This window comes from Chionomys nivalis, chromosome 19 (genome assembly GCF_950005125.1).
Source record: "Chionomys nivalis chromosome 19, mChiNiv1.1, whole genome shotgun sequence".
NCBI lineage: Eukaryota > Metazoa > Chordata > Mammalia > Rodentia > Cricetidae > Chionomys > Chionomys nivalis.
In genome coordinates, this window is record NC_080104.1 from 10,141,607 (window position 1) to 10,154,809 (window position 13,203).

The 13,203-nt window shown below is 48.9% G+C and overlaps 1 pseudogene; it reads right to left on the bottom strand.

The window, feature by feature from the left end:
* Nucleotides 1-10,742, bottom strand: part of LOC130862022 (40S ribosomal protein S12-like) — an 89,731-nt pseudogene extending 78,989 nt beyond the window's left edge.
* Between the last annotated feature and the right edge of the window lie 2,461 nt (nucleotides 10,743-13,203).

Consider the following 13,203-nt stretch of genomic DNA (forward strand, 5'->3'; position numbering starts at 1 on the left):
TAGGAAGTGTTACCATGGTTATCTCTGGGCTTTGAGATTATTGGATGATCTTTATCTCCTTGTGTGTGTGTGCTTTTCTGTATTTTTAAGTTTTCCTCTGTGGGTATATCTATGTATTGTTGTTGTTTTTTTGAGACAGGGTCTCCTGAAACCAAGGCTGGCCTTGAACTTGCTCTGTGGGGAAGGGTGACTTTGAACTCCAGTCCTCCTGCCTCTGCACGCTCTCTCTCTGAGTGATGGAATTACAGCTGTTCCCCCCATTGTCCAGGTGTGCTTTCTGAAATTCTATAATATACATAACTTTGACTATCCTAGGATGGTAGAGACCACTCCCCTAGATATTAAATTCCCAGCAAGTGAGGGGTGGCCTCCCCACATACACATATGGGAAGCTTTGGCAACTGGACCCAGGATTTTATCCTAAAAACAAGATCCCTTCCCAAATCACCAGATTCCCCCCCCACCCCCGCCACCATGTTCCAAGCTCTCATCTCTGTGCAATGTCCAGAGTACACAGAGTGGGGGAGGGGCTGACGACCCCAGAAGGGCTACTCAATGGCCAGCTGGGCAAGCAGACATGTGTCCTAGCAATCATGACCACCCCTTGGTTCCTGGGTGAACCCTGAAGGTAGCATGGCTAGTTTAAGCCACGTGCCGGCACATGTGACTCAGGGACCCGGGGAGGGGCTCATTCACTAAGATCCAGTACCTGCCAAGCTGATGATCAACTCTGAGCAGTTACTAATTAGACATCATTCATTATAACTCTAAGATGAATATCATTGTTTCTGTGTGTTTATGCATGCGCAGCTGTGTGTGTGTGTGTGTGTGTGTGTGTGGCGGGGGGGGAGAAAGAGAGGGAGGCCAGCTTTAGATATTCCTCAGAAATCATCCACTTTTTTAGTTTTTAATTTTTGAGAATGGGTCTCCCTATGTAGCTGTTGATGGCCTAGAACTGGCTCTGTAGACCAGGCAGCCCTTGAACTCACAGAGATCCTTCTGCCTCTGCATCCCAAGTGCTCAGATTAAAGGTGTGCACCACCACACCTGGGCCTCTTTTTAAAAACTTTTTATTTTGGGTCCAGCAGTGGTGGTGCGTACCTTTAATCCCATCACTCAGGAAGCAGAGGCAAGTGGATCTCTGTGAGTTCGAGGCCAGCCTGGTCTACAGAGGGAGTTATAGGACAGTCAAGGCTACACAGCGAACCCCATCTCAAAAAAACAAAAAACAAAGCAAGCAAACAAACACAACCCCTTTTACTTTACTTGGAGTGTATATTAATAAGAGCACACCTCTGACTGTGTGTGTAGAGATCGAGAACAGCTCTCGGGAGTTGGCTTTCTCCCACAGTGGGTTCCACAGATTGAATTTAGGTCACCAGACTTCCATAGTGAGTTCTCTGACCCAGCCAGCTCACCAGCCACTTCTCACATACACACTTTTTTTTTTTTTTTTTTTAGACCCTGTCCAGCTGGTCTTTTATTAACTTTATAACTGGAGACAATCTTTGACTCCTGATTCTCCCAACACTACCTTCCCAGTGCCAGGATCAGAAGACATCAGGACAGGCTAGGCTGTTCCTCTTCCTGACCTGGAGTGTCTCTATTTTCATGTGTCCTGCAATCCACACCAACCTCATGGACGCGAGTGACCAGGAAGAAAGTTTGCGCTTCCTGTTCCCCAGTCTGACCAGTTGACTAGGACTTTAAACTGATCCCTCTAGACACACAGGAGCCTGCCTCCTCTCAGCCCCATCTGTCCTTCCCTGCCCATCTCCTGTCCTTGCCCCCACTTCTCCAGTCACCCACTTCCCTCCCTACCCACTTTCCCAGAGCAAGAACAAGAGAACAAACAAGACAAACCCAGAGGCGGCTCTGGTGGCGGCAACGGGGGGGGGGGGGGGGGGGGGGGAAGACAGGGAACCGGCCTTCATTCCCCGGCTTCCCTGATCCCGACCTTAATCCCTGCTCAGCATCCTGTCAGCCGGCTGTTCTGAGCTGACATTGCTGGAGGCACCTTCTCGGCAGCCCTTCCTCAGATCTACCTCCTCTGGGGACTTTTAAAGAGGAGCCTGAGGTTTCTCCGTTACAGCCTGCTTCACTGGCTGCCCTCGAGCAAAACCGGGGATCCCGCGGGGCGGCAGGGAGGAGGGCTGCGGGGGCGGTGCCAGGCTGATGTTTTTGAGGAGGAGTCAAGATAAAGGTGGCAGGACCCCAGGGATTCAGGGAGTGAGGGTTAGGGCTGGGGCAGGGGCCTGGCCTGTACTGCCTGTCTATGGTATCAAGTGCTCAGGTGTGTGGGCCTGTGAGGCAGAGGAGAAACCGAGGCTGAGGCTCGAGGAATTTAGAGTGGTAGGTGGGGAAGGAGCTGGGGTTCCGCACAGTTCTGAGCCAGTAGCCAATCAGATGGCGCAGTGAGTAAAGGTGACAGCCACCAAGTCTGACAGCCAGAGTTTGATCCCTGGAACCCAGAGGGCGGAAAGGGAAGAGAGCCCTACAAATTGTCCTCTGACCTCTACAATGGACCCCGTGTGGCCAACGTGTATGAGCATGCGTACGTGGGTTGAGCATTTGAATAAATATAAAAAGAAAAAAGTTATTTTGTCTTAAAGAGCTTGGAGATAGCTGGGTATGGTGGTTCACACCTTTCATCCCAACAGAGGCAGAGGCGAGCAGTTCCATGATGAGTTCAAGGCCACCCTGGTTTACCTAGTGGTTTCCAGCCAGGCAGGGCTGCATAGTGAGTCTCTGATTTAAAAAAGAAAAGAAAAAGCACACACACACACACACACACACAAAAAAAAAAAAAAAAAAGCCCAAGAACTTGGTGATGTGGTTTGGTGGCGAAGGGATCATCCAGTCTGCACCAACTCAAAGAAGCACCTAGACCTGCCAGGTGCTGCAAGCCATCTGGGGCAAAGTGCAGAGGAGGCTAACTCCAGACTCACCCTGTCATACATAGCTGTGCCGCCCCGTTATTTGGCTTTCTGGACCCCTTTTCTCTCCTCTCTAAGATTGGGGGTGACGATAGTAATAGCTTCCTTACAAGATCATGGGCCGAGCAGTTGGATTTTACTGACTGTCACCATTCAAGTCACTGTCCCCACAGCCGTGAGAATCTGCAGCGTCGCTAGCACCTTCAGGAATGGTACTGGAGCAAGGCATGGAAATACACGCCTTAAATCTCAGCCCTTAGGAGCCAGAGGCAGGAGGATCTCTGTGAGCTTGAGGCCAGCCTGGTCTACACAGAAAGCTCCTGGCGAGCCAAGACTACATACAGAGAGACCCTGTGTAAAAATAAATGAATAAATAAAAAGAATGGTTCATATCCAAGATCACTACATGAGAGCAAGTGTCATGTAAGCAAGAGCCACGTGGAGTCTGGATAGAGCCCGGAGAAGCTGCAGAGTCCCCATATCAGAACTGAACTCAGTCCGCAGCCCCAACTGTCCAGGGCAGCATGTCCGGCCAACCCCAAATGTCCCAGCCACCAGGTCAAAATGTCCTGTCTTCCCTTGGTCCCTAATAGGTGTTGAGAAAATCCCCTTCTTCTTTGCCTTCCTTCAAACTAATTTTTTCCTCCCTGGTTTCCAGCTGAATTCCACTCTGGGGAATTTCCTGCCTAACCTGCCCAGATACTCCAGTGTCTGTCTTTGGGTTTGGTGGAGGGGAATGCTGTCAGGGGCCCCTCAGGGCCTGTTGTTGCAAGTGTTTGGGAAATCACCAAATGCTAGTCTTAGTATTCCTAGGGACTAGTTCCTGTGGGCAGATTCCTGGACACCCTGCATCCAACCTGCTGAATTCTTGCCCTGCAGAGGGATCCTGGGGAGCAGCCTGTAAGAAGCCTTATTGAATCTGACTCCCGTTACTGCAGAAGAACATCCCTGTTAGATGTCCTGGCAAAGGCCTGCAACCCCAACACTTGGAAGGCTGAGGCAGAACGGTAACAAATGCAAGGCCAGTCTGGGATACACAGAGACCCTGCCTGAAAGCAAAACAGGTAGAGCAAGGGGGTCCAGTGGATAAAGAGCTGACTGCATGAGGTTGTCAATCTGAGTTCAATCCCTGGGACCCACATGGTGGAAAGAGAGAACCAGCTCCTGGCATCTGCACATGTATATGCATGCGTACACACACGCACATACACACAACACATACACACACATACACACACACACAGGCAATGAAATAAAAAAAAAGAAAAAAAAATCCAAGTCAGGCATAACGGCACATGTCTTTACTCCCAAGACTTTACAGGCAGAAGCAGATGAATCTCTGTGAGTTGAGGCCAGTTTGTTCTACATAGTTCAAGGGCAGCCAAGGCTACAGAGAAACCTGTCCTTTTTTAAAGGAGAAAGGGAGAGAGAGAGAGAGAGAGAGAGAGAGAGAGAGAGAGAGAGAGAGAGAGAGAGCGTGAGCTGGACATTGGTGGCACGTGCCTTTAATCCCAGCACTCCAGCACTCAGGAGGCAGAGGCAGGTGGATCTCTGTGAGTTCGAGGCCAGTCTGATCTACTAGAGCTAGTTCCAGGACAGGCTTCAAAGTCACAGAAAAATTCTGTCTCGAAAAACCAAAGAAAAGAAAAGAAAAGAAAGAAAGAAAGAAAGAAAGAAAGAAAGAAAGAAAGAAAGAAAGAAAGAAAGAAAAGAGAATGCACCTCTTGGTGCCTTTTTCCCTTGCACTGGGTCCATACTATACATTCTTATGTTGTCAAGGTGTACGGTCCTTCCTAGCTGGGGTGGAAGTCTCTTCTCCTAGCTAGGAGAGCACAACCATAGACAACTCGAAGACCTCAAACTAGATGCTGCCCTGGAATTCTAAACTCTCCCCCTACAACTAGCAAAAGGTGAGAGCTTCCAGTTGCAGCTTCCACAGTGAACCCTATCTTTCCAAGGTCGTCTGGTACCTCTAGGTTCCTGAGCAGTGACCTGGGATACCCCTGGGGCTCCATGCTCAACCAAAGCGTTGTCACCCTGCCCAGGCATGCGAAACCGGGTTTGCTCGGGTCATGGCCCGCACGCATTGGAGGTTGGCGAACAGATTTCTTATGCTTCCATCCTCTAGCTCCATTCCATGTGCCCACCTCTGGAAGGACCGAGGGGAGAACTTCTCAGATTTCCCACAGTCCACATTTCCAGACATTGCCACCTGTAACACTCATGAAGAGATTCCCACTAGCTAGCAAAAGTGAGGTAGGCTGGCCTTGCCAGGGAGCTTGCCCATTGCTGGAAGACAATGGGAAGATGAGGCCTTTTCAGAAGCCTCAGGTCTGAGTCTGAAGTCCTGGCTGCTATGGCCAGCTGTGCAGGCAGAGCAAGTCCTTCTCCATTGCCACATCTGGGAAACCCATGCTGGAGAACCCCTGAGGTCCCCAGCATTCAAAGTGAACCAGGGCAGGAATCTTTTCTTCTTTCTTTAAATATTTATTTTAATTTTTAATTATGGTGTGTGTGTGCGTATGGGCACGTGCCCTTGAGTGCAGGTGTCCATGGAGGCCAGTGGTGTTGGATCCCCTGGGGCTAGCTATAGGCTGTTGTGAGCCACCCTACATGGGTGCGGGTGGTAGGAACCAAACTTAGCCTCCGAAAGCCCAGCAAGTGTTCTTAACCACTGAGCCATTTCTCCGGCCCTTTGTTCATTCTTTCGTTCTTTTTTTTTTTTTTTTCTGTTTTTGTTTGTTTGTTTTGCTTATTCAAAACAGGGTTTCTCTGTGTAGCCTAGGCTGTCCCAGAAATTATTCAGTAGACCAGGCTGGCCTCAAACTCAGAGATCTGCCTGCCTCTGTGCTGGGATTAAAAGTGTGCATCACCATGGCCCTGCTGGTCCTTCATTCTCTATCAAGAGTTTGAATTATTCTGCATCCTTTTCCCCAAGACAGGTGCAGGCTCCCTAAAAAGCTCTCTTTCCAACTGGCTCTTTTCATGGAGCCCCAGCTCTTAGCTGTCAGGCTCTTAAAACAAGCCCATCTGTTTGAGGGGTTTTAGAGGTGGCTGGGAGGGGCCCCAACCAGGCAGGCTCCTTCCAAATCATTGCAACAGGAGAACCCCTGCTACCAGGCAGTCCCAAGCCACCATGTGATTCCAGGGTGGGAGGCAGTGGGTGGGGAGTTGTCAAGGAACAAGGCAACGTAAGAGGATTCTGGATGCCAGATCCTGAAACTTTCATGGGCGTGAGACCAGAAACCCAAATCCTGGCCCTCTACCCCACCCCTCAAGCCACTGTCCGGAAAAAATAAACTATTTCCTGCGAGCAACTCCGAACCAGAGTCTGAGAGTCCGCTGTGACACATGTCACATAAATAGAAGCCACACAGGGGAAAAGCCTGTTTTCTCTTTCATTATTTATCACTCTCTAACCATCTCCAGCTGGGTGAGTAAACAGGCGCATTGGCCCATAATGAAGAACAGACTGCTGCCGTGGGGCTGCTGGAGGGGCTGGGTGTGCGTGTGTGTGTGTGTGTGGTGTGTGCACGTGTGTGTGGTGTGTTGTGCACGTGTGTGCATGTGGATGAGTGTGTGCGCATGCGTGTGTGTGCGCGTGTGTGGTGTGTGTGCATGCGTGTGTGCATGCGTGTGTGCGTGTGCGTGTGTGTGTGTGTGATGTTAGAGAGAGAGAGACGATGTGTCTGTTACTCCTGATGCCAGCAGGACGGAGGGGCGAGAAAGAATCCATGAGAGAGGAAGGCTGGTGTGTAAGGGGTACCTGATTCTAGAAGGCAAGGAGATAGTCTCTGGAGTCTGTCCCATCTAGTATAGGCCAGAGCTGCCTGGTTCAAGGCTGGTGGGAGGCGAGAATGCTGGAGCAGGCGGGAGGAATCAGGAGAAGGCTGTGTGGGTGGGAGGGGATGTGAGACCAGGAGGCTAGTCTAAGGCTACCAGTGGCTGGGGCTCTGAGTGTGATGAGTGTGGCCGTTGCTGAGTGGGTGTGCCGGTGGAGCATGGAGCAAGAGGACCTGTGCTGAGCTGTCTGAGGCCGTGAAGGTGTGCAGTCCTGGTAGCATAGTCCAGTAAGTGTGACCCCGGAATGTGGGTGTATGTAGATAGATGTGTGTCACTATGGGAGAATACTGTATGCATGTAGAGTTTATGACCATGGGTGGTGTTAGATGCTGAACTGTACTCCTCTCATCCATATATGTATATATGTTCATGTATACATACATACACACATGAATACACACACATACATACACATGACATCCCAACATCTAACACCTTGGAATATGATCTGGTTTGGAGACCAGATGAATGTACATGTAAATAGTAAAGAGGTTGGATCTGAAGTTGGGGGAATCCTAAGGTGTTATGACTGGTTGTTCAAACCTGTTCATATGAAGACACCAACATATGGAGAGAATGCCCTGGAAGACCGAAGGGAGACTGGAGTGGTGTGTCTGCTAGCCAAGAAGCACCTAGGGTCCCCAGAAGCTGGAAGCGAAGAGCCTCTCCCACCTACCTTAGGAGGGGCCTTTTTTATCTTTTGAGGATAGGGTCTCACAGCCCAGGCTGGCCTAAGGCTCAAGTCATCAATCCTGACCACAAGAGCCTTAACCCACCAAGATGTCTTGTTGGTCCGAAGATTTCTCAGCATTTGTGTGGTTTAACACATGAACCACCAGCTGGACAGTCCAGCCCACCACAGACCAGCCAGGCCACCCCAGCTGCCCATCCTGGGGACATCAGAGTAGTGCCATCAGAAAGCCTGTGTCACAAAGTCTGTCTTCAAATTCTCAGTTGTATCCCAGACAGACCTTTCTGGGCTTCCTTTCCCTCTGAAAAGGACTCGGCCACCCTTATCAGCATCACAATAGTATATCACCTCAAAGGGACCCGATGTCCATAAACTTACTTGGTTTTTCAAGCAGGGTTTCTCTGTAGCTTTGGTGCCTGTCCTGGAACTAGCTCTTGTAGACCAGGGAGGCCTTGAACTCACAGAGATCCACCTGTCTCTGCCTCCTGAGTGTTGGGATTAAAGGTGTGCACCACCACTGCCCAGTCAAACTCACTTTTCTTAAAAAGAAATGCCCTGGGCTGTCGAGACGGCTCAGCTGGTAAAGGTGCTTGCTTCCAAGCCTAACAACCTGGGTCTGATGCGCAGGACAGATGTGGTGAAAGGAGAGAATGGACTCCCCAAAGTTCCAGAAATGAAATCACAGGTTCTGATTGCCACACCCACACCATGGCACCCCCCATATATATGCACACACAAAATAAATAAAACAAAGATGTATTAAAGTCTGGCCAATCGACTCTGACAGACACCTCACCACACAGCCCCCTGCACTATGACCCGGTGTCCTTTCCCAGCTCCCACCGTGTCTTTCCTTACTCAGGAATCTGCAGGTCCACAAACTGGACTGAGTCTGTATTGCATAGTTTGCAAGCTAAGCATGCACATATACATATTTAATATTTACTTATTTTTATTTTATGTATATGAGTGTTTTGCCCTCATGTACGTATGTGCACCACATGTGTGTGTGTCTGGTGCTTCAGAGACTAGAGGAGGGTGTCGGCCCCCCTGAAACTGGAGTTACAGACAGTTGTGAGCTAGCATGTGGAGGCCAGGAATCAAACCTGAGTTTGGTTTGCAAAAGAAGTGAGCCCTTTCAATGCCTATGCCTTCTCTCCAAGCCCTAAGCATGTTCTTTGCTTGCCTGTGTTATGGCTCTGAGGACAAACCCAAGCAGTGCTAAAGCTCCAGCCCCGGTTCAAGAATTTGGCTGCTTTGGGATCCTACACAGCCCAGATTGGCCTTGAACTTACTATATAGTCACAGACAATGTTGAACTCCTGACCCTCCCACATCTACTATGGCAGGAATAAGCCACCAAGATGGGTTTTACTGTTGTTTTGTTTTGTGTGTGTATGTGTGTTTGTGGTGTGTATGTGTGTGGTGTATGCGATGTGTATGGGGGCTGTGTGTTGTGTGTTTCGGGACAGAGACTCCTGTAGTTCCTACTGACCTCCATCTTTCTCTGTAGCTGAGGATGACCTTGATCTGCTGAACCTCCTTCTTCTGCCTCTAGGGTGCTGGAATTACAGATGCACAGACTCACACCAGGGTTTTGTGGTGCAGGGGCTCAAATCTATCATCACACACATGCTAGGCAAGCACTCTAACCACTGAGCTCCATCCCCAGGCCCAGACTGGTATTAATTATAATAACAGGGAACTATTTACCAACAGTTTGATAACAGGAAATTTTATTTTGAATCTAGTTATATGTTCCTCTTTCTTTTCCCTTTTTCCTTTTTTTTTTTTTTTTTTTTTTTTTGGCTTGTTTGTTTAGACAGAATCTTTTTTTCTATGTGGCCCTGGCTGGACTGAAACTTCCCCATGTGTACACCAGGCTGGCCTCGAAGTCACAGATATTCACCTGTCTCTGCCTCCCAAGAGATGGGATTAAAGGTGTGTGTCACTGTGTCTAGCTGTATCTGTTACTTTTGCAGTTCCATATCACAGTTCTGGACAGGTACAACAGGCAGGGGTGGGGTTAAGGAGGGAGAGGCAGGGGTGGCTCACAGTTGCAGAGAGCCCATCAGAGAAAAACAGACATGGTGAACTAGTTTGAGCAGAGGTATCAAGAGCATGTGGCAAATATTCTTCCTATGATGGCCAACTAGGGAGCAGAGAACAAGACAGGAGCCAGGGACCACCTGCCCCTAGTGAGCTGCTTCCTCAAGCCAGGCCCCACATCCTCACGGTTTCCAGAATCTTCCAAAATAGTGACACCGGTTAGGGACTAAGCATTCAACCCAAGAGTTTGTGGGGCTATTTCAGGTTCTAACCATATTATCAATGAAGGAAAATGATGGGACGGGCAAGATAGCAGAGCAAATAAAGGGGCTTCTCACTAAAGGCTGATGACCTTAGTCTGAAACTTGTGACTCTCATGGTGGACAGAGAGAACAGAAGCCTGGCAGTGCTGGCACACACCTTTAATGCACAGACTCACACCAGGGTCTCTGTGAATTCAAGGCCAGCCTGTTTTTATAGGTCAGCAAAGACTACGTATCACCATTTCATCTCAAAAAGAGAGAGTGCCTCCTCCCCTGAATTCTACTTTTCTCATTGATGGACCAGCACCACAAAAGAAATGACTAATTATTATTGTAATTTGATAATTTATTTTATGAATTCCTATATAGCATCCCTGTCACAGTAGCACAGACCAGCCCAGATGACATCTAAACAGTTGGGTGTGGCCATGTTGTTACACAACTTTTCTTAGAGATCACTGTTGTTGCGGAATATTATTTTAACTAGGCAAAGATGTATTATATTTTTTTATTCTGCGGAATATTACTTTCACTGTTTAAAAGTATGTTACATTTTTTAGCCAAAATTTTTATTAATTTCTTGTACTTGAAGTGCTCTTTGATGACATCCTTGGCCTAAGATTCTTTGCCATGATCCTTCACCACTACCCAGCTGCAACCAACCACTTTCCGTGACTTTCCCTCTCGATCACTTTTACAGAGGTCTATTTGTTCCCCTAATTTCTTGTCATCAACCTTGCCTAGGCTGACTTAGCAAAGTGTCTCCACCAACTTGGCATACACAGGCTCATCAACACTGGATGCAAGCACACAGAAATGGGCTTGACACTTGTCTAAGGCCTTGGCAACTTCGTGTGTGCCACGTGCTCAGCCATCGTGGATGAGGGAGGCCTTCAGTACCTCCTGAAGAGCAATACTGACGTACATCACACCTCCAGGTGCAATGCCTTCTTCGGCCATGGCGGTGGATTACAGTGAGACTGAATCTTGAAAGCATCAGAGGCTCCACCTCCGCGCAACCTGGCGGGAAAATGCACGTGCGCCACATTTGCTTGTGCTGCATCTGTTTAGTTACGTACAGACGCATTGTGTTTGCTTCACCTTGCCTGTCTAAGGCACCTCATTGGTCTAATAAAAAGATGAACAGCCAATAGTTTGGCAGGGAAAGAATAGTAGGGAGAAGGAATAAATAAGAGGAGAAATCTAGACTCGAAAGAAGAGAGGAGAGAAGGAGGAGAGAATAAGGGAGATACCTGGGACCAGACACCAGCCAGCCCCCAGTCAGCAGACATGAGAAGCAGTGAAAGATACACAGAAAGGAAGTAAAACATCCCAAGGCAAAATGGATGAAGAGAAACAGGTTAATTTAAGTGAAAAGAGCTAGCTAGAAACAAGCCTAAGCTGGGCTGAGCATTCATAACTAATAAGAAGTCTGTGTGCCATGATTTGAGAAATGGTTGGTGGCCCAGAAAAAAAAGCCTCGTACAAATGGGTGGCAGAATTCAGTCATTACAACAAAACTCCGGGAGCCCGTAGCCGGTGCCGTGTGACAGGCCAAGGAAAACCTCCACGGGGACCAGAAGAGCCAATGTTTGCTTGAATACTTCACTGGACCAAAGCAGGCTGGGTGAAAGCCTGAAGTCTCCTGAGAACAAAGCCCACTCAGAGGAAGGCAGAAGTAAGCAATGGGAGGGCCTAGGGCTGTTGTTTTAAGCCCAGAGCACACAGCAGCAGCAGCAAACCTCAGCCCCGGGTCCTGCAGTTCCGGGAGCACATCTGATCCATTGCCATTGTTAGCTAAGCCCCTTAGAAGTGGCTTTTCTAATGCTTGCATTGATACAAGCTCACAAAAGAACCGGTGTAATCCAGCCTGGGGCATTCAGGGAAGACTTCCAAGTGGAGGAGCCATCCTGATGGGTCTTAGGGTCGGCAGTGAAAGCAAATGGCAGAAAGGATATTCCGGATAAAGGGCAGGGGTGAGAGGAAAGCACAGCACAAGTGTCAGGTGACAGAGCTGGGGGTGGACAGGATGCAATGGGAGGTTTGAGAAAGCACACCCTGCACCCTGCGTGCCAGGCTGAGTGCTGAATTTAGTGTGTGTGTATTATGTATATGAAATTATTATCATTACTGTGTGTATAATGTGTGTGGCTGTGAGCACAGGTGCTCATGGAGTGTGTGTGGACTGTGTAGAGGTCAGAGGTCAGCTTTCAGGAGTCAGGAGTCACTTCTCTTTCTGTTGTGGGTTCTAGGGACCCAACTCAGATATCCGGGTTCCACGGCAAGGTCTTTCACTCACTGACCATCTCACCAACCCTGGAATGGGTCTTGGGCAGGGCATGACAAGTTCAGCCTGGCACTCTGGGAACTGACCCCGTAGTTCACGAATGCAGGATAGTTAAAAGTGAGCATATTTTTAAAAAGTGCCCCCCCCCAACTAGACTGCACACTCTTTGAATATAGAACTCTTTTTTTCTTTTTTTATACAGGGTCGAATGTGTAGACCAGGCTGGTCTCACAGTCACCAAGATGTCCAGTTTCCACTTGAGTACTGGGATCACAGATGCGTGTCATAATGCCTTGTTGTGTGGTGCTGGGGACCAAATCCAGAGCGTCACACATTAGGCAAGCATTCTGCCGGCTAGGCTGTAGTCTTACATGCTCAGTCCTTACTGCCTTTTAAGACAAAGTCTTGCTGTGTAGCCCAGGCTGACCCACCACTTGTGGCTCACCTGCCTCAGCCTCCAGCTTGCCAGGGATACAGGTGTGGACCACCAGGTCTAGCCTAGAGCTTTTTGACTGCTACGGATGATGGATGCATAGGAGGGAGGTTCTTGGAGAGAATCAGACTGGAAGTAAGGGTCCAGTTCAGAAGCCAGAATGTTCCAAGCCATCAGCAATGAGGGTCCCTGTGGCAAGCAGAGTGCAGGTGGCAAAGAGGGGACGAATGGCTGTGGAAAATGCTTAGAAAGCCACTTGGCAGGACAAGGTGGCTGAGGGCATGTGTAGAGGAAGGGATAGGAGAACGCAGTGGTTCTTATGGCTCGATGGGAGAAACATGTTCTAGATGAACGCAGTGACGCCAGGGCTGGAGACAAACCTCAAATGGTAACATGGTCATCTAGCACGCACGAAGTCCAGGGTTTGGTCCCCAGCACCACCTAAACAAGGCTTGATTACACACCTGGAATCCCACACCCGAGAGATGGAGGCAGGGGAATCAGAAGTTCAGTGATGATGACTTGAGTTGGAGACATTTTGAGTGTGAAAAGCCTTGAGGCACACAGGAATAGGTATGGGATAAAAATCTAAGAAAAGATGGTACAAGAAGCCCCCAACGTACAGGTGATGTTAAATCCAAGGGAGTAAGGGACTGGAGGGATGGCTCAGTGGTTAATAGCACTGGCTGCTTTTTCAGAGG